This window comes from Dermochelys coriacea, chromosome 16 (assembly GCF_009764565.3).
Source record: "Dermochelys coriacea isolate rDerCor1 chromosome 16, rDerCor1.pri.v4, whole genome shotgun sequence".
Lineage (NCBI taxonomy): Eukaryota > Metazoa > Chordata > Testudines > Dermochelyidae > Dermochelys > Dermochelys coriacea.
The window spans coordinates 25496459-25518286 of NC_050083.1; the positions used below are offsets into that span (position 1 = coordinate 25496459).

A 21828-nucleotide genomic window follows, 5' to 3' on the forward strand; every position below is an offset into this window, starting at 1 on the left:
TGACATCCCAGGTACCATCCTCATGTCATGTACACCCCTTGGTCTGGTGACAACAATGACTGTAAAGAATCTGGTTCAATAGAACAAGTGGCCATTGGCCTGACATGCTGCAGCAGCTGTTTCTGTCCAACTGGCTGAGTGCTCACTTACATGAAGAGTCTGCATTCTAGTCCCATCACTGGCTTTCCCCCATAAATTGTTAATTGGACTGTAAGTGTGTGGTGGCCTGTGTGCATGCAAATAAAACATTGCAGTTACCAAGTGTGCCTTCAGCCATGCTCATCACGTGCTCTGGTTTAACAGGTAATGGACTGTTTGCAGGAAGGAAAAGCTAGTAGCCAGGATAAAAATCACAGAATTTCACCAACTGTTCCAGAGTTTTTATGAACATTTAGCAAACTCCTTCTCCGGAGTGTCACTTTGCCGAGGTTCCCTAGAGACCTCGCTGTGGCTCGTCTCAAGTTCACTTTGGAATGAATGTTAGCAAGTGCACCTCACAATGCCACGACTGCTGTCAGAGGGACAGGATGGAGCACAGGGGGCGACAGGTTTTGTATTTCACAAAGTAGGGATAAATGTCATCTTTCAAATGCTGAATGGAGAGACCAACTACAAAGAAAAAAGGCATAAGCTCCTGAAATATCAATCCAGCCAAAGGGCTTCTAGATGGGAGAAACACCCCCTTGTCCACAAGGCCCTGAAGTTTCTGTTCAAGGAAATGGCAAGAGAGCCTGTCTCTAACATCATAGCTCTGAAATTTTTAAGAAGGGGTAGAGACCCCACTGTGTGAGCAGTGGCGTCTTCCACTAGAATGAACATAGAAATATGCAGAGGGAAGGGATCCAATGAATTATCATCAAATAATCATTTCTGTAGCTCCATAAAGACGGATGGTTATTTTGCGGTGAAGACTCTGGACTGAGACTCCAGAGATCCAGATTTAGTTCTCAGCTCTGTCACAGAGCCCCACTGTGACCTTGGGCAAATCAATGAGGGTACATCTACACCCCAATAAAATGCACGTGGCTGGCCGAGGTCAGCTGACTCAGGCTCAGGGGGCTCGGCCTATGGGACTGTAGAACTGCAGTGTCCACATCAGGCTCGGGTTGGAGCCCGGGCTCTGGGATTCCGTGAGTGGGGAGGACCCCAGAGCCCAGGCTGTAGCCACAAGTTCAAACATCTACAATGCAATTTTATAGCCCTGCAGCCTGAGCCCCATGAGTACAAGTCAGCTGACACCGGCCAGTAGCAGGTGTTTTATTGCAGTGTGGATGTACTCATAGGGCCTAATCCAAAGCCCATTGAATTTAGTCCATGTCTTCCCCTCGATTTCAATGGGCTTTGAATCAAGGCTTTTGTGTCTCTGTTCCTCAGTCCTCCAGCTTTCAAATGGGTTAATACTCCCTTTCTCCCACCTTTGTCTGTCTTGTCCATTTGGACTATAAGCCCTTTAGAGCAGGGACTGACTCGCACTCTGTATTTAGTGAATATGTGATGGGGCCCTTTATCTTGGTTGGGGCCTCTAGGTGCTACTGTAATAAGAAAACCCTCCAGTGTCCAGGGTTTTTACCAGAGTGGATAGAATGTGACCCTGCTCTGAGGAGCTCACGCTCTAAGGTAGGAATGAAGACATGAAAAGGCACAGAGATGCTGGTGTTCCCCCACATTGTAGCTGATAGGTTGTGCTGTCTGAGGGTTGGGTTTTTATTTTCCAAACAGATCCTACAGAAATGTAAGAACAGGGCACTGATTTATCTAGCAGCTTAACCCTATGGAACGTTTTGTCACCTTGCACTGCTGGGGAACTCAGTCAGTGATTGCTCAGCTCCGGAGTTCGGTAAAAGTTCATATTTTCCATCTCAAATGTTTCTGAGGCCTGACGCTCAACTGCCAGCAGGTCCCAGGCGATTCCATGCTCAGTAGCTGAATTTTAACTTGCTGTTCACTGACAGCAAGGAGGTTTCTTAGATTGTCCTTTTGGAAAGAGTCTTCAGGGAAATTAGGTAGAAGGTTTAAAAGAAAGAATGTCACAACTTCCCTTTGAGAAGGAGACAGTGCAGCAGTCCCATCTGCCTACATGCAAAGGGGTGGAAAATAACCGAGGGGAGAGTTAGTCATGGCCACAAATCTTCATTTCAGCATTCTAGCCAGCATCCTCCTCATCAGTCATTAGCATCATGATTCGTGTGGAGCCACAGTGATTTTTGCAGGGTGAAGCAAAGGATGTACTGGAAAGGTCCAGAAGTAATTTAGCGGCTAAATCCTTCATCCCACTGCTGTGTGTCCCATGACATGTCAGCTCACTCAGGACAGCTATATTTTTCAGCACTCGTTAAACATTTTGTGAATGAATTTAGTGTTCATACAAGGGAGATGTTGTTACTCTAGCTGAAGCCAGACAGGCAGGTGTTTTGGCAGCCCTAGTCCCTAGCTCTGCCTAAACTATGACCTGCAGCTCCCACGGCTGTAGCCATCCCCCATCCCTACAATAGCTCTGTCACTGCCCTACAATCCTCTCCTCTCCACCCCATTCATATCAGTCCTGGCCTGCGTCTCACTCCTGCCCCACTCCCTACCCATTCTGATCCAGCCCAGGGCTCCCCACACACCGTTCTGTCATTGCTCCTCATTCTGACCTTCAGTGCCTCCTGCTATTCTGGTAAAGCAGCATTTCTGCATATCTGAGCATGGAAACCAGGTTGTACATAGATAATCCCAAAGGGAGAGAAAGCATTCTGCGTCCTGCTCTTTCGTTTAACCATTGATTTCTATTCTGGGATGCACTGTCAGGCTTTCTTCTGCTTTTGGGACTGAAGTGAGCACTACAGAGTAATCTAAAGATCAATAATACAAAGAAGAAGATGCCTAGAAGAAAGGTCCTTGGGGAGGGCAGACCAGAGTCTTGGATCTGCTGTAGAAGACGCTCTTTGTGAGGTTCCCTCATGCTGACCACTGTGCTCTGGTAATTGTCAGAAACCCAACAATCACGACATGTCCTGGAAGAAATGAGAGTCCCTGAGGTAGAATGGATCGTACCAGGTCTTGAACTGGACCACGGGAAGCTACTGCAGTTCTGGAACACTAGTATAATATGCTCTCTGGCTAGTCATGCCCGGGAGATAGGCTGCAACATTATGTACCAGTGCTGGCTTCATCTTGAACATTGCATTTAGATCCAGAGTGATTTGCAAGAGTCCAGCCGGCAGGTGTTCAGTGCATGAGCTACAGGTGGCAAGTTGCCCTCCCAAAGGGATGGACAGCCAAAGGGGGAGACAGCTGCGTTGTGATGCCCATTGTTTGAGTGTCCAGTGTCAGTCCCCAGGCTAAGATCCTTGTTGATCATCAGACACCCACACAGCTGTCAATGCGGCGAGGTTTGTGGATCCCTGTGCATGAGGAAGGACATTTAACTCCCAAACTCATTGCAACTGTAAGAGGATAGTCAGCATCCCGCAACTTGGGCTGATGCAGACCAGCAAACTGCCATTCCCCAGAATCATAGTCATTCTCATCACACGCCTTCTCCTCCAAGCTTTTATGACACTCCCATCACCATGGTGCTGGATCTGCCCCACTGTCTGCCCACCTGCTAATGAGATGGAGAGTTTGACTATTGCTTTGGGCCTGCTCCCCTTGTGCTTCCTTTCCCAAATGGATTCTCTGCAAGGGTGTCAGGAGCCAGGCATGTCTTGATTCTCAGGAGCATGTTGTAGCATTTCTGAGAAGCCACCACTTACACATTGACTGGATATAGGGCAGAAACACCTCTGGACAGGAGCACTGGAGGAGAGTGGGGAGAAGCTGGGGCTTGCTGTCACAGCGTAATATATGTGCGGTATCCTGAAGGCAGGGATGGGGAAGGTGGAGGGATTGCAGCAATGCTGCAGCGTCACTTTGGTTTGTGACATATTACATCCAGGAGCGAAGGAATTGCCTTGTAGGGAACATAAATCAGGGACCATTCTCACCTTTTAGAAAAATCTAAAGTTTGTATGAATATAATTATACTCTTGATGCAAATAAAACAAGATATGACAGATTTAGAAGGCTGCCACTACTAAGCTAGTGCTATAAAACTTCAGTAAGTGACTAGTGGTTGGCAGGAGGTTCAAAGAGGACTCTGCTCTCCCTAGACATTGATATTGTGCCCAAAATATCTCTTTTAGAGCTCTTTTTGCTGAACTTTACACACACTTTATACACTGAAAATTAGCTGACTTTGCCTTGGACCATGCAATCTATACCAAGTATCTCTGGGGTGACAATTTCAGAGACCCAAAACCTTTCCCTGAATCTGCTTGCAGGATAGCCACTCCAAAGGGTTTGGTGCTCCTGTTTCTTGAAAGTGATTTTATCATCTTCACAATAATTCCTAAACCACAGTCTAACAGGGTCAATATTCTACCTTCTTTCTAGGGTCAGGGTTTGCTCTGTAACCCTGAAACATTGCTTCACTTCTTCTCTGCATGTTCAATACATCAGTGCACCATACTCAGTTAATAGAGCATTATCATTTGCTCATACTGCATGAATGTCAGCTTAGAAGTGAGCTGGGGTTAGGCTCCTGTGAGCTTCCTTCTTGCCCAATGGTTCTGGGCTGGTGGCGCTCAGCATGTGCAACTCCCACTGAAACCAGTGGGAGCTGTGAGTAAAGCCTCAGCATCTTTGAAAATCAGGTCACTTGTCTAGTAAGGTTCCCACGTTTGAAAACGCCACCCTAAGTGACTCACCCACAACAATCAAGGACTCAATGGCAAAGGTGGAATTGAAAGCAGAGAGCATCTGGTACCCAGTCCTGCACTCTGATCTCTAGCACTCTGCTTTCTCAGTTAGCCAAGAAGCTTTTAAAATTTGCTGGTAATGCTCTGAAATTTGAGTGTATCAGAGTGCACGGCTGTAAATCCCAAACTGTTTTCTGAGCAAACTGCTCTCATCTCACATTTATAACAAAGCAGTGTTTGAACTATTTGAACACATGGACAATAATACATCTCCCAGGATATTATAAAGATCCCAGTTTTCCTTACTGAACAAAATGTTCATTATCTGGACATTTCGGGGATGGCAGCTGGCACAGACCTGAGGGAGGACTGCCCTACCCAGGAGCTTGCCAAACTGCTAGATTCTTTAGCGTTAGAGACAATTACAAAAAATCTACTTCCTTCTCTATTTCAACAGTTACCCTGCCTCTCACAGCCTAGACACTAACCAACGTAATCAATCACCACGACTCTGCTTGGAGATAATGTTCTGAGCCAGAGTTAATTATAATGGTGAAGTCTTCAATGGTACGTTTAAGCAAACTATAATTATAATAGGTTACTATCTATGACACCCTTCAACAATATGCACCTCATCACTAGGTCTCCCACAATATGTTATTGTAATTTCTGGCCAGCTGTGCTACATTTGCCTCTTAAGTGAGCACATTTCCAAGCTGCTTTGGGCTGACATCAAAAAATGCATGCAAATTAAATTATCCCATGCACATGTTGCTGTTTGAAACATAAATCACTTTGGGATTGACAATCAGGCCTCCACAGTGATTGGGAGGGTGAATTAAGGAACAGTTCAGTCTAACACCGGTCAGGACTCCAGCACCCTGCATTGCTTTTAGTGTACTAAATAACGTGCCCCGTTTTCACACATTCATTTTTCCCATTGCACATAAGAAACAGAGATACCCTGACCCTCAGGAAATGACAGGTGTCTGGTGTGCTGCTGGGCTTTAATTTAAGTGAAAAACTGCCTCCACCATTCCCCAATGCCAGGGCCATGATAACAGCAGAATCAGGTGGCTGCAGGATCCCAGGAAAAACTCTGCAGCTGGGGTTCCCTGTGCCCCAGTGCAGAGTTCCTTTACAGATGAGGTGGGTGGGTTGATGCTGCTCTCTGTCTGGTGAGAGTGCAGTTCAGGTTTTGCTGGAGCCCTGAGGATGCCATGCAATGGGGTTCCAGCTGCTCCTGCAGCCAACCAATGAGGGATGCTAGTTATCCTGGCTATTTATTATCCGTGGAGTACCAACAGCACACGCAGTGGCAGCATGACCCTGGTCATAGCAGGCAAAGGACAGTGGAGATGGGGCAACTCAGGCTCACAGCAGGAGGCCCCACTGCACAGAGGCGTGAATCTCTGTTATTTTCTCACTCATCATCTTGTGTCCCTGGTGAATTATCAGCAATTAATGCCAGTGCATATTGTTCCAAGGTGACCAGCCGGGAGCCTTCCACTGAGGGTTGTGGGGGGGGCACCACAACACACACACACTACCCTTACCAACACAGCCCTTCGCATCCAGTCACCCTGCAAACTCTACATCGTGTGTTAAGTTCTAGAATATTTCTCTCGCACGGCGTGACAGGGAAGCAAGATCCTCAGCCACACAGGGACGCCCGATTCATCTGCTGATCAACCCTGTTTGCAGGAGTTGGAACTGTGAGTACAAATGCTTAGTCCCTGTGGCAGGTGCAGTTTTTCTACTCCCCCGGCACCAGGAGAGGTGATTGTGACCCCTGGATCAGAGGGAACGAGGGTCAGAGACAGGGAGAGAGAGCTTGAGCTGGGTTTCTGTTCCATTACTCTTCCCAGAGTTACCATAAAAGCCAAGCCCCCTGCGGCGCAGTGGACTAGGTCTGAAGGCCCCCTGCTGGAGACTTCGTGGTCCTTCATCACCTGCCCCAGAATAGAGTAGCGAGAAATCCTCCAGGCAGCCTAGAGTGGCTGCAGAAGAAAGGCCAATCAGAGGGGCTGCTGGAGCAACCAATAATAGGCCAGAAGGGCCCTATATAAGACAAACAGCAGAGAAGAGCAGTTGCTGTGTGAAGCTTGATGAGGAAGGACTGGGTATCTGGCTGGCTATACGAACAGCAGAACTGTGGATAGCTCACTGCAGAGAGTTCACCAGACAGAACTGAGCCCAGCGGAGGCTGCCAAAGACCAGGTGCCTGGCTGGCTGGAGTAGCAGCAGGACCATGAAAAGTTCAGTGTGGGCAGGCTGAGCCCAGGACCTGGCCAGACCAGGCGAGAGTACCAAGATCGGGCCTGCTGGTCTGGTTGCAGACTGAGCCCAGGGAGGACTGCTGAAAAAGACACCAGCGGAGGGTACCAAGTTAGGCCCCAGCTAGGTGGCTGAAAAAGGCAGTGCCTCAGGGAAGAAGCCTTAGAGCTATGGCCCCATACAAGGGCTGACAAAGAGTTTTGACTGTATACTCCGGAAGGGAGGACAGCATGTATAGCTCAGCTAGAAGGCTGACCTGCCAAAGATCAGCTGAGAGAACCACCAGTCAGGGGGTACTTGTGGGAGGCACGTGCCACCCTGATGTAAGACCAAAATATAAAAGCAGGCTCATATCTTAGAGAAAGGGGGTCACCCATGAGAGGCGGGTGCTGCCCTGCTGAAAAAAACTGTGTTTGCAGGCACTAATGGCAGAGAAAAGGGGGGCATGCAGGAGAGATGGGTGCTGACTCTGTTACACCCCAGAACAAGGAGCAGCTGACTGTGGAGTGGATATAGAGCAGGGTAGGAATGCCAACTGCTCACTCAATGCATTCAACATGAGTTGACATGATGAAAAATCTCACCTTCCTCGGGTCACCTCGGCAAAAGGAGAGGGAATATCCCTGGGTGCATCCAGTGCAGGCTGACTTGGGCATCTTGTCATTTCTGTCCTTGCCATGCCCTTGTCTCTATCTCCATTGAAGGCCACTCAGTCTTCACCTCAGCCATAATCATGAGAGCCAGCTCCACTGTAACTGCTTTCAGTCTCTGAGCCATATTAAATTTCACCAAGTCATTCTCTGTTTTGAGAGTAATAAAATTTTGCAAATTGCCCATTTTTCAACCCTATTGAATAAGACTCTCTAGTAACCTAATACAACCCTGTGCCAAACAGCAGGCACTCCAGCATTGTCTGTTGAATGATGGAGGGATTGTTCCCCCAGGACTGTGGCTGATCTCAGTGGACATCACAGGTCTGTCTTCCACAACTGGGCGTCTGTAAAAAAGAAGAGTCCATGAGCAGCCTAGACTAGAGAGGCAGAGTGAAGCCAAGCACAAAAGACGAGTAAGATGTGCCAACACAGAGCCTTCAGGCCAACTGGCACAGCTATTGCACCCGCTCTGCTACCATGGCAAAAGCTCAGCTGCAGTGCTAGGAGCACTGGGGTGGCTGCTCTGGTTCAGTGAAACAATTAATACAATCAATTACATTTCAAGAATGTCTTGTCGTGTGAATCATTGGGTCATTAATCTGAACAGCCCCAGTGTATAGTCCAACACCATCAACACTGCCTGACTAATCCCCAAGAGAGTAATTAAAAGAGAATCACATGGAGGAATGTGCAATGCATTATTGGATCCTAATAAATACAGCAACCCTCTAGTGCACTGACAGTGATTTAGAAAGGAGTTGCTAGATATGGTGGGGGAGGGAAGGAGAGAGGTGGGATTTGTTGCTGCTAATACTATGCTATTAATTTACAGAACAACCTTCATACTCCTCTATCCCTTTGTACCATGAGAGAGGCTTACAATGTGGTACTGAAGTGAAGAAGGAGCTAAGTTATTTAGCATCCCATTTAAGTAGTTCAATTAACACAGTACAAGCAACCAACTTCTGCAATAAAGGTTGTAGACTTGCTTACAGGCAGACAGCACACAGTGACCAATAATAATAATAGCCTTAATATCTATGAGTATGTAGACACAGGCATCTTGTCTAACTGGGCTAGTCCAGGGCTTGGAACAAGCACTCCTGAGTTCCATTTCCAGCTTGACTATGGTTCTGTTGTGGTTCTGGGTAAGTCACTTAACATCCTGCCTCAGTTTCCCATCTACTGATACTCTGTGGGTACTCAGAGTAGCAGCCGTGTTAGTCTGTATTCGCAAAAAGAAAAGGAGTACTTGTGGCACCTTAGGGTGCCACAAGTACTCCTTTTCTTTCTGTGGGTACTGAGAGTATTAATTAGTGTTTGTACAGGGTTTTGGAGCTACCGGATCCTAGGCAATGCTAACCATTATTAAGGTAGGTTTAAAAGAGCAAGTACAGAAGTACTAGAAGAAGCACAGTCACCTTATCTGCCTGCTGTTGACAAGGCCACATCCAAGAGGCAGATCTTGAAATGGGTGGCTGATGATAAAAGCAGAAAATAAATTGCTTTAAATCTTTGGCTGAGCTTATCTAACAACAGCTGGGGGGTTGTTTTGTTTGCTGTCTAGGGAAACACTCAGGTCATCTTTGGAGGTCTTAATTTAATCTGAGTAATGAACATCTGACGTACATTGTGAAGGGAATGAAGTAGCCATCAAAAATCTAGAAACTAGGATAGTATTCGATTATAGTTCCTGTTGGCAGATAAGCAACTAAATATAAACTCCCTCCTTTTTGCTTTATCCATCAGCATTGAATCTACTCTTATTCTGGTCAATATATTCTTCAGTAAATCATGGAAGCTTGAGATACAAAAGCCTGTTAGGGCATTTAGTCCATCCCTGGACCCCTGAAGCATAGAACTCTTCCTGCAGGCTCCACCTACATTAACCTTGTTGCATCATCACTGATGGCTTGCAGGGTAAAAGCACTGTCAATGTTCCTGGCTTGTTGCACTTAGGAAACCGTACAAAGCCCCAGCACCCAGCCAGCCCCGTCCCTGAACTTCAGCAGAATCCACTGAGGAAATATTTCAGAGCTGGCAGCCGATTACCTTTCAATGGCAGAAGTGACAGACAGTGGATGCACATGCAAAATTCCAGCATCAGCTGGTGACCGTGATAGCTCTTTGCCATACCACAGTTTTTCCCCTGCTCTGCTACTAGGAAACTTGTTGACTAAGCAGCTTTTTATATATATATATAAACCTTCATTCTAGGCTTTAAAAAGCTGTTTCTCAAACCCCAAATGTATGTGCTTTTTTAAATTATAAACTAGGCTGCAACTAAATCAAACTATAGATAAACTTCTTCCAGTATCTTACTTGGTGCTTATTGTCTGTTAATATGTGTATATTTACTGTGTAAGGTGAATGATTTTCACTAATCCTAGTTACCTACCTTATGGCTAGCCAGGTGTGCAGAGTGCAGGTCACCTGCTAGGCCAAGTCTGCCAAGCTCTTCTGAAAACTGAGTGCTACTGTATTAGCAAAAGACAAAAACAAACAGAAAAGGAGAAATTGTAGCTCCTTCAGGAACAAGTGTTAACCATGACTATACTTGAATATTATGCTTTCGTATGGTAGTAATGAGGTAATTGCACTGAATTATAGTACAGTGGCAGAAAGAATCACAGCAGTCTCAAAGCCTCCCTCTCTCTCTTCCTCTGACCCTCTCATCCCCCCCATAAAATGTTTGTTTAGTTTCAGATCAAATAGCTCGACTTGGTGCTGAAGCCAAAGCTTTAAGGCAAGCACCTTGCTCTGATCCTCTTGGCTCTGGAAAACAAGCAAGATTTTCCAGGTCACTTTAGGTTGATGTAAAGTTCAAGAATAAATTAAAAATACCTCCCTGCTCCTGTGAGTTCAGACTTTAAAGGTATCTTCACCAGTGAGTTCCTGGGAGGGTGAACCAGTAATAGCTGATGTGACATTGAACTCCATATGCTTTTTGAAAATATGCTTATGAATGTGAAAATGATGCAACTGGAATATGCTTTATGCAAAAGGTCTCTTGTAAAGTGTCATTACAAAGCTTATAATCTACTGAGTGTGTTCATCCCATTTGTTTGTGTGTGTTATTTCTAGGTCTGGAGTTCAGAGAATAAGACAAACTTGTATTACTGATGTAAACATATTAAGTAGAAGCCATTAAGGGTGCTTCAGAATCAATGACCTGTGAATGGTCTGTTTACTTCCAAACCTTCCTGGGTACTTGTGGGCCAGCCCACAGGGAATGGAGTCTAGGGGTCTTAAAGTGACGTGACCATGTCACCTGATAATGAAATCCATCTTAAATCTGGTACTTTTCCATTTAGAAGGAGGGCTGGGGACCCAGAGACACAAAAGATTCCCACCTTGTGAAAAGGCTATAAAAGGGGGTTGAGCAGGACAAAGGGGTGGCCTATCATAAGAAAGCCCCTGCTTACCACCTGAGATGTCTGCTGGGACTAACAAGGACTGTACCAGGGGAAAGGATTGGGCCCAGACTAGGAAGGAGTCTCGTTTGTGAAAGAAGCATATTGGAACATCTCTGAGGGTGAGATATTACTTGTAATCAGTTTCTTAATGTATTAGGCTTAGACTTGCGTGTTTTTGCTTTATTTTGCTGGATGACTTACTTTGTTCTGTCTGTCATTACTGAAACGACTTAAATCCTACTTTTCCTACTTAATAAAATCACTTTTGTTTATTAATGAACCCAGAATAAGTGATTAATATCAGGGGGAGCAGACAGCTGTGCATATCTCTCCATCAGTGTTCTAGAGGGCAGACAATTTATGAGTTTACCGTGTTTCAGCTTTATACAGAGTAAAATGGATTTATTGGGGTTTGGATCCCATTGGGAACTGGGTATCTGGGTGCTGGAGAGGTAACCTGCTGTGCTGTTTTAGGTTAGAGTCTGCAGCTTGGGGGTGTGGCCCAGACCTTGGATCTGTGTTGCCACAGACTAGCATGTCTGGCTCAACAAGGCAGGGTTCTGGAGTCCCAAACTGGACTCAGAGGTAATTTCAGCACATCAGACGACAGTCCCAAGGGGATCCTCATACCAATTCTGCTCTTAGGGAACCGAGCTCCCATCTGTACAGTGCACAGGAAAGGCAGGGAAACCAAGAGAGACAGACAGACAGACAGCCTCGGAGGCAATAAAGCTTTCACCAGAAGAACTCTTTATAAGGGTTGTTGATTAATTGCAGTTAACTCACACGATTAACTCAAATTAATCATGATTAATCACAGTTTTAATCGCACCGTTAAACAATAGAATACCAATTGAAATTTATTACATATTTTGGATGTTTTTCTACATTTTCATATCTATTGTATTCTGTGTTGTAATTGAAATCAAAGGGTATATTATTTTTTATTATAAATATTTGCACTGTAAAAATTATAAACAAAAGAAATAGTATTTTTCAATTCACCTCATACAAGTTCTGTAGTGCAATCCTTGTTGTGAAATTGCAACTTACAAATGCAGATTTTTTTTTGTTATATAACTGCACTCAAAAACAAAACAATGTAAAATTTCAGAGCCTAGCAGTCCACTCAGTCCTACTTCTTGTTCAGCCAATTGCTAAGACAAACAAGTCTGTTTACATTTATAGGAGATAATGCTGCCCTCTTCTTATTTACAATGTCACCAGAGAGTTAGAACAGGCATTTGCATGGCACTTTTGTAGCCAGCATTACAAGGTATTTAGATGCCAGATATGCTAAACACTTGTATGCCCCTTCATGCTTCGGCCACCATTCCAGAGGACATGCTTCCATGCTGCTGATGCTTGTTTAAAAAAAATGAGTTAATTAAATTTGTGACTGAACTCCTTGGGGAGAACTGTATGTCTCCTGCTCTGTGTTTTACCCGCATTCTCCATATATTTCATGTTATAGCAGTCTCAGATGATGACCAAGCATATGTTCATTTTAAGTACACTTTCACTGCAGATCTGACAAAACACAAAGAAGGTACCAATGTGAGATTTCTAAAGATAGCTACAGCACTCGACCAAAAGTTTAAGAATCTGAAGTGCCTTCCAAAATCTGAGAGGGACGAGGTATGGAGCATGCTTTCAGGAAACTATAGAACCCGAACCACCAAAAAAGAAAATCAACCTTCTGCTGGTGGCATCTGACTCAGATAATGAAAATGAACATGCATCTGTCTGCTCTGTTTTGGATCGTTATCGAACAGAACCCATCATCAGCATGGACACATATCCTCTGGAATGGTGGTTGAAGCATGAAGGGACATATGAATCTTTAGCGCATCTGGCATGTAAATATTTTGCAACGCTGGCTACAAAAGTGCCATGACAATGCTTGTTCTCACTTTCAGGTGACATTGTAAACAAGAATTGGGCATTATCATCTCCTGAAAATGTAAACAAACTTGTTTGTCTGAGTGATTGGCTGAACAAGAAGTAGGACTGATTGGACTTGCAGGCTCTAAAATTTTACATTGTTTTATTTTTGAATGCAGTTTTTTTTGTGCACAATTCTACATTTGTAAGTTCAACTTTCATGATAAAAAGAAAAGGAGTACTTGTGGAACCTTAGACACTAACAAATTTATTTGAGCAGAAGCTTTTGTGAGCTACAGCTCACTTCATCGGATGCATTTGGTGGAAAATACAGTGGGGAAAAACCCATTGTTTCATGTTCTCTGTATGTGTATATAAATCTCCCCACTGTATTTTCCACGAAATGCATCCGATGAAGTGAGCTGTAGCTCACAAAAGCTTATGCTCAAATAAATTTGTTAGTCTCTAAGGTGCCACAAGTACTCCTTTTCTTTTTGCGAATATAGACTAACACGGCTGCTACTCTGAAACCTTTCATGATAAAGAGATTGTACTACAGTACCTGTATTAGGTTAATTGAAAAATACTATTTCTTGGTTTTTTTACAGTGCAAATATTTGTAATCAAAAATAAATCTTTGTATTCTGTGTAGTGTTGTAATTTAAATCGCTATATGTGAACATGTAGAAAACATCCAAAAAATTAAATAAATGGTATTCTATTATTGTTTAACAGCGTGATTGATGGCGATTAATTTTTTTAATTGCTTGACTGCCCTACTCTTTGTATAATGTAGTATGGCACTCGGCTACCGTGGGGATGAACACCAAAAAAAAACACCTAGGGAGAAGACACAGCAGACTGAGGATGAGGTGTAATTCCCACACTGCAGCTTCTTGCCTGTATCTCAATAATCAGGAACTGCCCTGGAATCAAGTGGCACCTGCTTTCCATGTATTCCCCCTCTGCCTGCACTGGAACCATACCAGGAATTATGAGAAGCATCTGACGCTCAGAAGAGAGCAGTCCATCCTGTGCTGTGACTTGGCAATATGGACACTGTCATTAGTCATTATCACACAGTGACAATGAGAGAGAGATGATGCTCAGGTTAGTGGCCCAGCATGCCCCCAATAACAGCTAGCACTGACTATGCAAGATGAAGCATTGTTGGCTGGTTGCAAAAATAAACTTTGTGGAGGGCACACTTTATAAACCTAAGCTCATGAAAATACATGAATAATAAATAAATAAATTATTCCTCTGCTCTTCCTGCCCCCTGCTTTTAGGCAGGGTAGCCATGGTGAGAAGAGGAGAAAGAAGTTACAGAACAGCAATGAGGATATGATAAAAAATAAAGATGAATTTTTTTCTGAGAATGAAGAGTACATTAAATAACCTTCATCTCCAATAGGATAAGAAATCTAATGCCAGCTTAAGTAACTTAAAAGTTGTTAGCAGTTATATATTACTGGCAACGTATTTTACACTAGGCAGCTATGAAAAAAAGTCATAAAAATGCAATTAAATGTCTGAACTGTTGCTATTTTGGAAATTAAAACAACACACAGTATCCTTGCTGCAGCTTATATTACTTACTTATGACTTGTGCATAGTTATTTTCACCAGTTTAACCATGCTTCTTTTCCATAAAAATCTGTTGTTAATGGGTCACTGGGGAACTCTGAAAATAACAAGATCTTTAATAAAAAAATTAATAACAGTGAGAGCAAACTCAAGTTAGAAAGGCTGCTTAGAATACATTAAAGGTTCTATTTTGAAAGAAAAATATTTGCACAGAAAACCTCCACTGTTTGATTTTCTACACAGCAATGTGCAGCAGGTAAATCAAAACCACTATTCTTCACAAGAAAAAGGGGCAGTCTCCAAAAGGGGCACAGCATATCACTTCTGGAGGTCACTGAAAACACTGCAGGTTGGTCTTGCTGCTACTGAGGTTCTGAAATAAATTATTTCTTGTGATACAGTAATGTAAAATAGTAAGATCTGCCAAGTAACAAATCAGTTACATATAAATTGTTTTTACATTTAGACTCATCTGGTCATTAAAACTTCTAAAACAGCAGCACTGCTTTCATCTGCTTAGCCAGAAAAGTATTCAGCAGTTGATTCATTTGAGGTACCGGCCTGCTAGATAAGGGATATCAATTAAGAGACCCTGGAACTAAATCACACAAACAGTGCATGTTAGAGTATGTTGCTTTCTGGCAGAATGCATAGTTCTGCACTTCTGTGTGTTCAAAAGCTAATGATATGCATTCCCCAGTTCTTAACATATAGAATTTGTCATGTATTTGTCAGATCAATGTGTCGGCATGGCCTTCATCTAGCTATACCCTAGAACAACTTTAGAATTTCTGATATAAAATCTAGCTGTCAGGATAAGCAAACATAACCCTGCAGGCTATTTTCCTGGTAGTCTGTGCTGTCACCTGTGCTTCCTTTGCTTTGTTTCTCGTTCTCATGGACAGATGTCTGTTTGCCTAGCAGTTACATGATCCTGTGATGCAAACATCAAAGGTTCAATTCCACTTGTGGTTCATGCCACAAAATTCCACAACACTCCCACAATGGTGTTAACAATGCTAGCACATGGAAGCAACATGCCGTAGTAGCTCTTGATTGTACTATGGAATCAACTGAAGTAATTTTACCTAGGAACATATAAACAGCTCAGTGAAAACTCATGCCTGATGTATATAAATGGTCAGAAAAGCAGACAAGAGGTTCATATTTATGGCATTTACCTGTGTCTCTACCTCTGTGTGTAGGAGTGTGCACTCCGTATGCCTTCCATCATAGCAGCGTCCCGGTGCTGCTGCCTTTAAATGACTCTTCTGATAAAAATATACCAGCTCTTTCTCTTTAGCTAGAGTTTATTGTACTGAAATAGGGTGATGCCATTCTATAAACCGAGGAGATGTCCTCCCCTGGGACACTTTGTTCAGTCACCCAATTCCAAAGATACGGCAGAAATGGGAAAAGGGCCCAGAATGCCGAGAGGCCTGGAACATTCCATGTGAGGAGGATTGAGCAGGTGGGAATACTAAGCTCAGGGCCAGACTGCTGGTTACACCTATTTGTGTGGCAAGCGTAAGGGCCAAGTCAAATTGCAATACCTGCACTCAGGGGAGTGCAGAGGCTGCTCCATCACTACAACCCTGAAGTGCACAAAGCCCAAAGCAGGGAAAGAGAAGTTGCATCACTGTCCCTCCTCCACACATGCATAAGGAGCAGGCTGTGCCCTAAATTGGGGCAGTAACAAGTATCAGGAGAGTGCTGTGTCCCAGGGAAGTGTTCTCTGTGCTTCCCAGGTATGTGATAGTCCATCCTGCTCTCTGCTCTGGGATGGACCTCAATAAAGCAATCTAACCCTCAGAGGGGACATCAGAGAGTTGTGTAAAGTAACACATGCTATAGAGAAGGTAAATCACATGTGCCTTCTCCCAGTAGACCAGGACATCCAGAGAAACTGAAAGGCAACAGATTTAAAACTGATCAAAGGAAATACTCTTTTTATAAAAATAAACAAACCTGTGGAACTTATTGCCATGTGATATCACTGAGACAATGAGCTTGACAGAACTCAAAAAAGTATTAGACACTTACATGGTTAATAAAAATATCTGCAATTACAGTAGCTGAGATACAAATTATGCAAAACCATCCTGCTTCAGGACATAGCACAAACACCATCTTTCCCCAGAGGCAAATTATTACCTAATCAGTTACAAATTCTGTACTTTCTTGCATAGCATCTGTCACTGGTTTTTGCAGGAGGTGGAAGACCAGATTAGATGAACCATTGGTCTGATCAGTGTGGCTGTTCCCATGCCCTGCACACAGCTAAATCACTGTTTTAAGAATTCTGCTGAGTTCCAATTTTAACCCACACACCTCCTGGGTGTGGTGTTCTGTCCCCACTAGTGTCACTGAGACCTCTTAGAGATTAATGAGGCTGCTGAAGCCTTAGTTAAGGGCCATATGGCTTTTAGCTGATGCAGTAGAAGTCCCAGGTTTGATCCCACCCGGGGATGACGGGGGTTTGTCGGCGTTACAAGTGGGAAATCTCTGATGCTCAGGATGCGCTTCCTCAGCTAGGGGAAGTTTGTAATCCACACACCTCCTGGGTGTGGTGTTCTGTCCCCACTAGTGGCACCAAGACCACTTAGAGATTAATAACTGATACAGCCTTTGATAAGGGCCATGTGGCTTTTCGCTCATGTATTTAGCTCCAGAGGCCCCAGATTCCATCCCGCCCACCGATGACCGGGGTTTGTCAGCATTACACAATGAAGGCTTAACACCTTGCTATTGGATTGTTTGTTTTAAAGTCAGCCTGTCTGTCTCCAGATTTCTAGACCCTCTCCAGGGCAGTACAACCATCTGGGAATCTGTTCCCTTCCGCTATTGCCTGTATTCACTCAGCTCTGACCGAAAGCATGGCAGGATTTCATGCAGTGCATATCTCAGAAGCAGCATGCAGTAGATATGAAGCCAAAGAACAGCCAGTTTTGGAGATTGAGAGGAAGCCAGAGGGGAAAAGGTTTCTATTTCACACTGCTAACAACCTTGGCTAGCATTTCTTTAGCAGGCTGTGATAACTGGTGGGATACTGTCACTTACGTCCCAACAGGCCATTAATGCTTAATTCTTCTTCTTTGCTGATGATTCCAACCTAAGATGTCTGGATCTTATTGGGGGTTGATGTGAGCTGACTAAATCTGCCTGCTGCTAAAAATCCTGGAGTCTACACAACAAATATGAAATGACCACAAGATGCTGATCACGGGGAAAAATATATATATAAAAAACCAGAGCAAAAGCCCTTGATGGCTTCTCTAGTTCTGACCCTCAGAGCTATTCCCATTGCAGATGCTGCTGCCTTCCTCAGCATAGAAAATGTAAGTGCGAGGGATATGAGACAGGACCAAGGGCTGGGAAATATCAGTCAGTAGGTCTCTCAGTATGCCCAGAGGAACCACACAAAGTATGAGTTCCATTGAGGGAAGTGCTGGAAGCAAAGGCTGCTGCAGGAATAAATCAATGGCCATTGCGAGGTAAGTAGCAGTCTAACTGTTTTCCCATCGCTCAGCTGTGGTAGGAAACACGAGCCACTGTAGATGCATTACACCCACTTATGGAGTTTGAAGAAGATTATAAGGGTTTGTTGCCACATTCCGCACGAGCCACCAAGACTAATAGTGTAGAATGCCTAAAGGGCAATCACCACCCTTTGCAAAGTGATGGAGATGCAGCATCCCAAAGGGGCTCCTGCAACACACAAAGGGGATGAGCCCCAAAGGGGCTTGAGGATTAATTAATTCACTAAATCTCTCTGGGGCACATGGAGCCATTCTGTAAAACGCTAGTTCAACTTTTAAAAGAAACCCTGTCCATAGTTCTCATGAATACACTCTAGTGTGCAAGGCAGCATAGACACATGAGAGAACATTCATGGGCAATGCACCATGCAAAGGGCCATGAAAACAAGTGATAATATGCAGCTGAATAGTGATGGTGGTACTCAAGGGCGACTATATCTCTGTGGGTTCCTGTGGGCCCTCCCCCCCACTGAGCATTCTAGTCTCTCTCTTGTTGGACAGTATTTGTGAATGGCGCTGTATTTATGTTGTAAACCTAGCATTAAATTAAATGAAGTTACCACTCTCAAGACAAACTCAAAAGACATTGCCCCAGAGTTAATTTTTGTTTGTTTGCTTTACCACATTTCAGCGGTTATGCACCAGCAGAAAAAGGGGAGGTTGTTTGGTAGAAGAATACACAAGTTCCATGTTGTGATGAAAACAACTCAACAAAGGAGGAATTCTCACACACCTGGGCTATTACAGCTCATCTTTATTATCCTAAATTGAAGGATCTTGGTATGGAAGATATTTTAGAAACTAAAACGTCCTCTGAAGAGGTGCACAAAAAATAACAGGGTTATATTATTATTGTAGTTACCATTTGCATTACTAGTTGTTTCTAGCAGCACCTGTAATGTGCTAAACACTATACAAATAAAAAAGAAGGAACGTTAATACAGGTTACCTAGAGGGGAAACAAGACTCCAGATTCTTGTACTGATCTCATGATCCATGAAGTTGCTGAAGATCTGAGTCTCATAACACTAGATGTAATAAGATGCACTTGGTAAGTACTTATATTTACACTAAGTGATAGAGCCAGAAAACCATCCACTGTTTTTAAAACTAAAGATTGCTGACAATTTTTATTTAGTCTAGCAGCAGTGAATTCCAGGACCTGGGTTTTTGATAACTGATGGCAGCCTCAGTGGATTCAGAGCAGAATGCTGGTACTGACAAAATTAAAAGATTAGAAGATCGTAAGTTATAGAAATGCTCTCTTGCACTCTCTCTGAAGAGCAATTTTGTGTAACTCAGAACTTTCTTAATACACAGAGAAGTAACTTGGTTAGCTAATGAAACTGACATCTGGTGCTCAGAAAGAGCCAAGAATGTTATTGTAGAGGTCACAAGGTGAGTCTCATAGTCACAGAATAAAACGAACCAGGAGATCGCATGTACAGAGTATCACATTTCTGACCATATCCTTGACATCCTGTCATATACAAATCACCACTATTATAAATGAGTCATAATAGCACTTCCCGTTTTATGCTGTGCTTTAATGTAGATTATTTCTCCAAGGAAATTCCTACTTCGAAGAGTCTTGAAGCTGTCCATTTTTAAGACAACGTGCTCAATAACAATAGTAAAAGCTAACAATTTGAACCTCATTACAATGGTCACAAATCACAATGTAGCCAGGGCAGTGGGCTCACATGAGACGACCAGCAAAAACCCAGCCACTTCCTCCTCTGTACAGGGTAACAGCAGCAGAGGTGATGGGTGGAACCCAAAGGGTTTGGTGGTGCAGTTTACAATGTGAGCATTCAGAAGTTTCAGTGCTTCTCCAGTGGATTTCCACACATATCCAAACCTCTGCATCTGGAAGCCTCACTAGGTGTGCATGAATGATCAGACACTCCAGTGATGAGCACCATGAAAAAGCCAGGCAATAAAGAGAGAAATAATGTCCAGCACTTCCTGGTTTAGTCAGCTCAGAACAGTTTTTTCTTGCTGTGTATTGTGCTCCTGTTTCCCCTCCCAGCTGAAACCAGTAGAGGTACCTGAGAATAAGGGTGAGCAAAACAATGCTGCTAAACTAAGGAAAGAGCCAACCAGAACCTTTGACCTTCCCTATAGCTAAACCCTCCCTGGACCTTTCTGGAGATTTTGGTAAATTCATCTATGTTTCTCCTCTCATCTCTCAGATGTGAGATCAAGACCATTCCTGCTGCTTCTTAGAAGCTTCCCCTGCAGAGATTCCCCAGAGGGCACAGCACCCTGGAAAACTTCAAATCTCAAGAAGTCTGGAGCTGCTCAGCTATGCTGTGCAAGTTTGGGGCACTAATGCACTGTAGCCCCCTGAAATCTGAAACTCAATGCATGGCACCAAACTCAGAACTGACACTTGCTGTTGCTGGTTGTATGGGTGCCAACTCTCCAGGATTGTCCTGGAGTCTCCAGAAATTAATCTTTAATTAAAGATTATGTCATGTAATGAAGCTTTCAGGAATACGTCCAACCAAAATTGGCAACCCTCGCTGGTTGGGGGGCTGTGGAGCTCCCATAGAAGGGCACTGCTTCTGCCAGAGGGCAGGGGGAAGCTACCCACCAGTAAGGTTTGGAGTTTGGGCAGCTGATTTGCCTAAGCATTTCCTCATCTGAATGGGAGAAGTGCATGGCTCCTCACCTGCTCCTACCACTGGCAAATTCTGCCTGTAAACCTTTTATAAGTGCTGTAAGACTTGGGGGTTTGGCTGACAATTTGGACAAGGTCTTTATTCAGTCATCACAAAACTATGAGACAATGCCTCATCCTCGACGCAGTGGGGCTTCTCAGCTACTATGTCTATCTATTACATTGAAAAATGTGTGCAAATATCCAGCATTGCCAAACTCATATGTTCAAAACCATAAGATAGGTCACCAAAAAAATCCAGATATTTTTAATGTAATAAAGGATGGATTCTTTTTATTTTCCTTGTGGATTCTGAAACTTCAGGGGGTCACATTTTTCAAGCTTTTCTCCCCAAACACGAGGTTTAGAAACTTATTTTTTTTAAATGAAAATTAAGATTTTCACATATGTAACTCCATGAACTATGACTTACACAAAAACTTCAGAAGTCAGGAGAATTAACATCTGAAGCCTCTCATCCCTAGTCTAGGTCACTAAAGAGCATGGTGGATACTTGAAATATGGAAAAGGGTGAAATGTGCATGTGCATTATATAATATTAAAAATATTAGTGTCTGAACAACCTACAAGATATAGATGATTCAATACTACAGAAAATATATAGTCTATAGCCACATTGTTCTGTACATGGCAATTTAAAAGAGGATTAACAGAACTTCTTGAGTTTCTGGTAGTTTATTAGGAATTGCTGTAGGTATTGACAATGATATGGAGTCTTTCACACCTAGGTCATTGGTTAAATCTATCCCAGTTCAATTGGAACCCCTCTTCCCCAAGGGGTGAAATCCCTATCCAGGGCAGAAGCGTTCCAAAGGCAAAAAGGATACAAACTAAAGTCCCTGTACTGAGGGGGAAGAATCACGGGCCATCTATACATCTGCAACTGCTGCTGCTTCCTGCATGCACCTTCAGAAGCAAAATACTGTGCACAGCTTGGAAAATGGTGTATATCAGAGAGAGAGAAATATCCATCCTAAGTGCAGAGCTGATAGCACTTGAGACACTTACTGTGTGTAGGGGTCACTTCCTTTGAATTACTTATTGGAATTTTGGTTGCATTCTTCA

The 21828-nt window shown here is 43.6% G+C and overlaps 1 long non-coding RNA gene across 4 annotated transcripts in view; it reads right to left on the bottom strand.

Moving 5' to 3' along the window:
- The window catches only part of LOC119844074, a 134180-nt gene extending 119543 nt beyond the window's left edge, over positions 1-14637 (bottom strand). For 2 of the 4 annotated variants that reach the window (XR_006276009.1, XR_006276008.1), the window contains exons 1-2: positions 14551-14637; positions 10050-10128 (exon numbers count right to left, since the gene is read on the bottom strand). This is a non-coding gene — a long non-coding RNA (uncharacterized LOC119844074). Of the gene's footprint in view, positions 1-7582; positions 7996-9072; positions 9130-10049; positions 10129-14550 lie in introns of all 4 variants that reach the window. The other 2 variants (XR_005289159.1, XR_005289160.1) reach the window with 2 other exon arrangements.
- Between the last annotated feature and the right edge of the window lie 7191 nt (positions 14638-21828).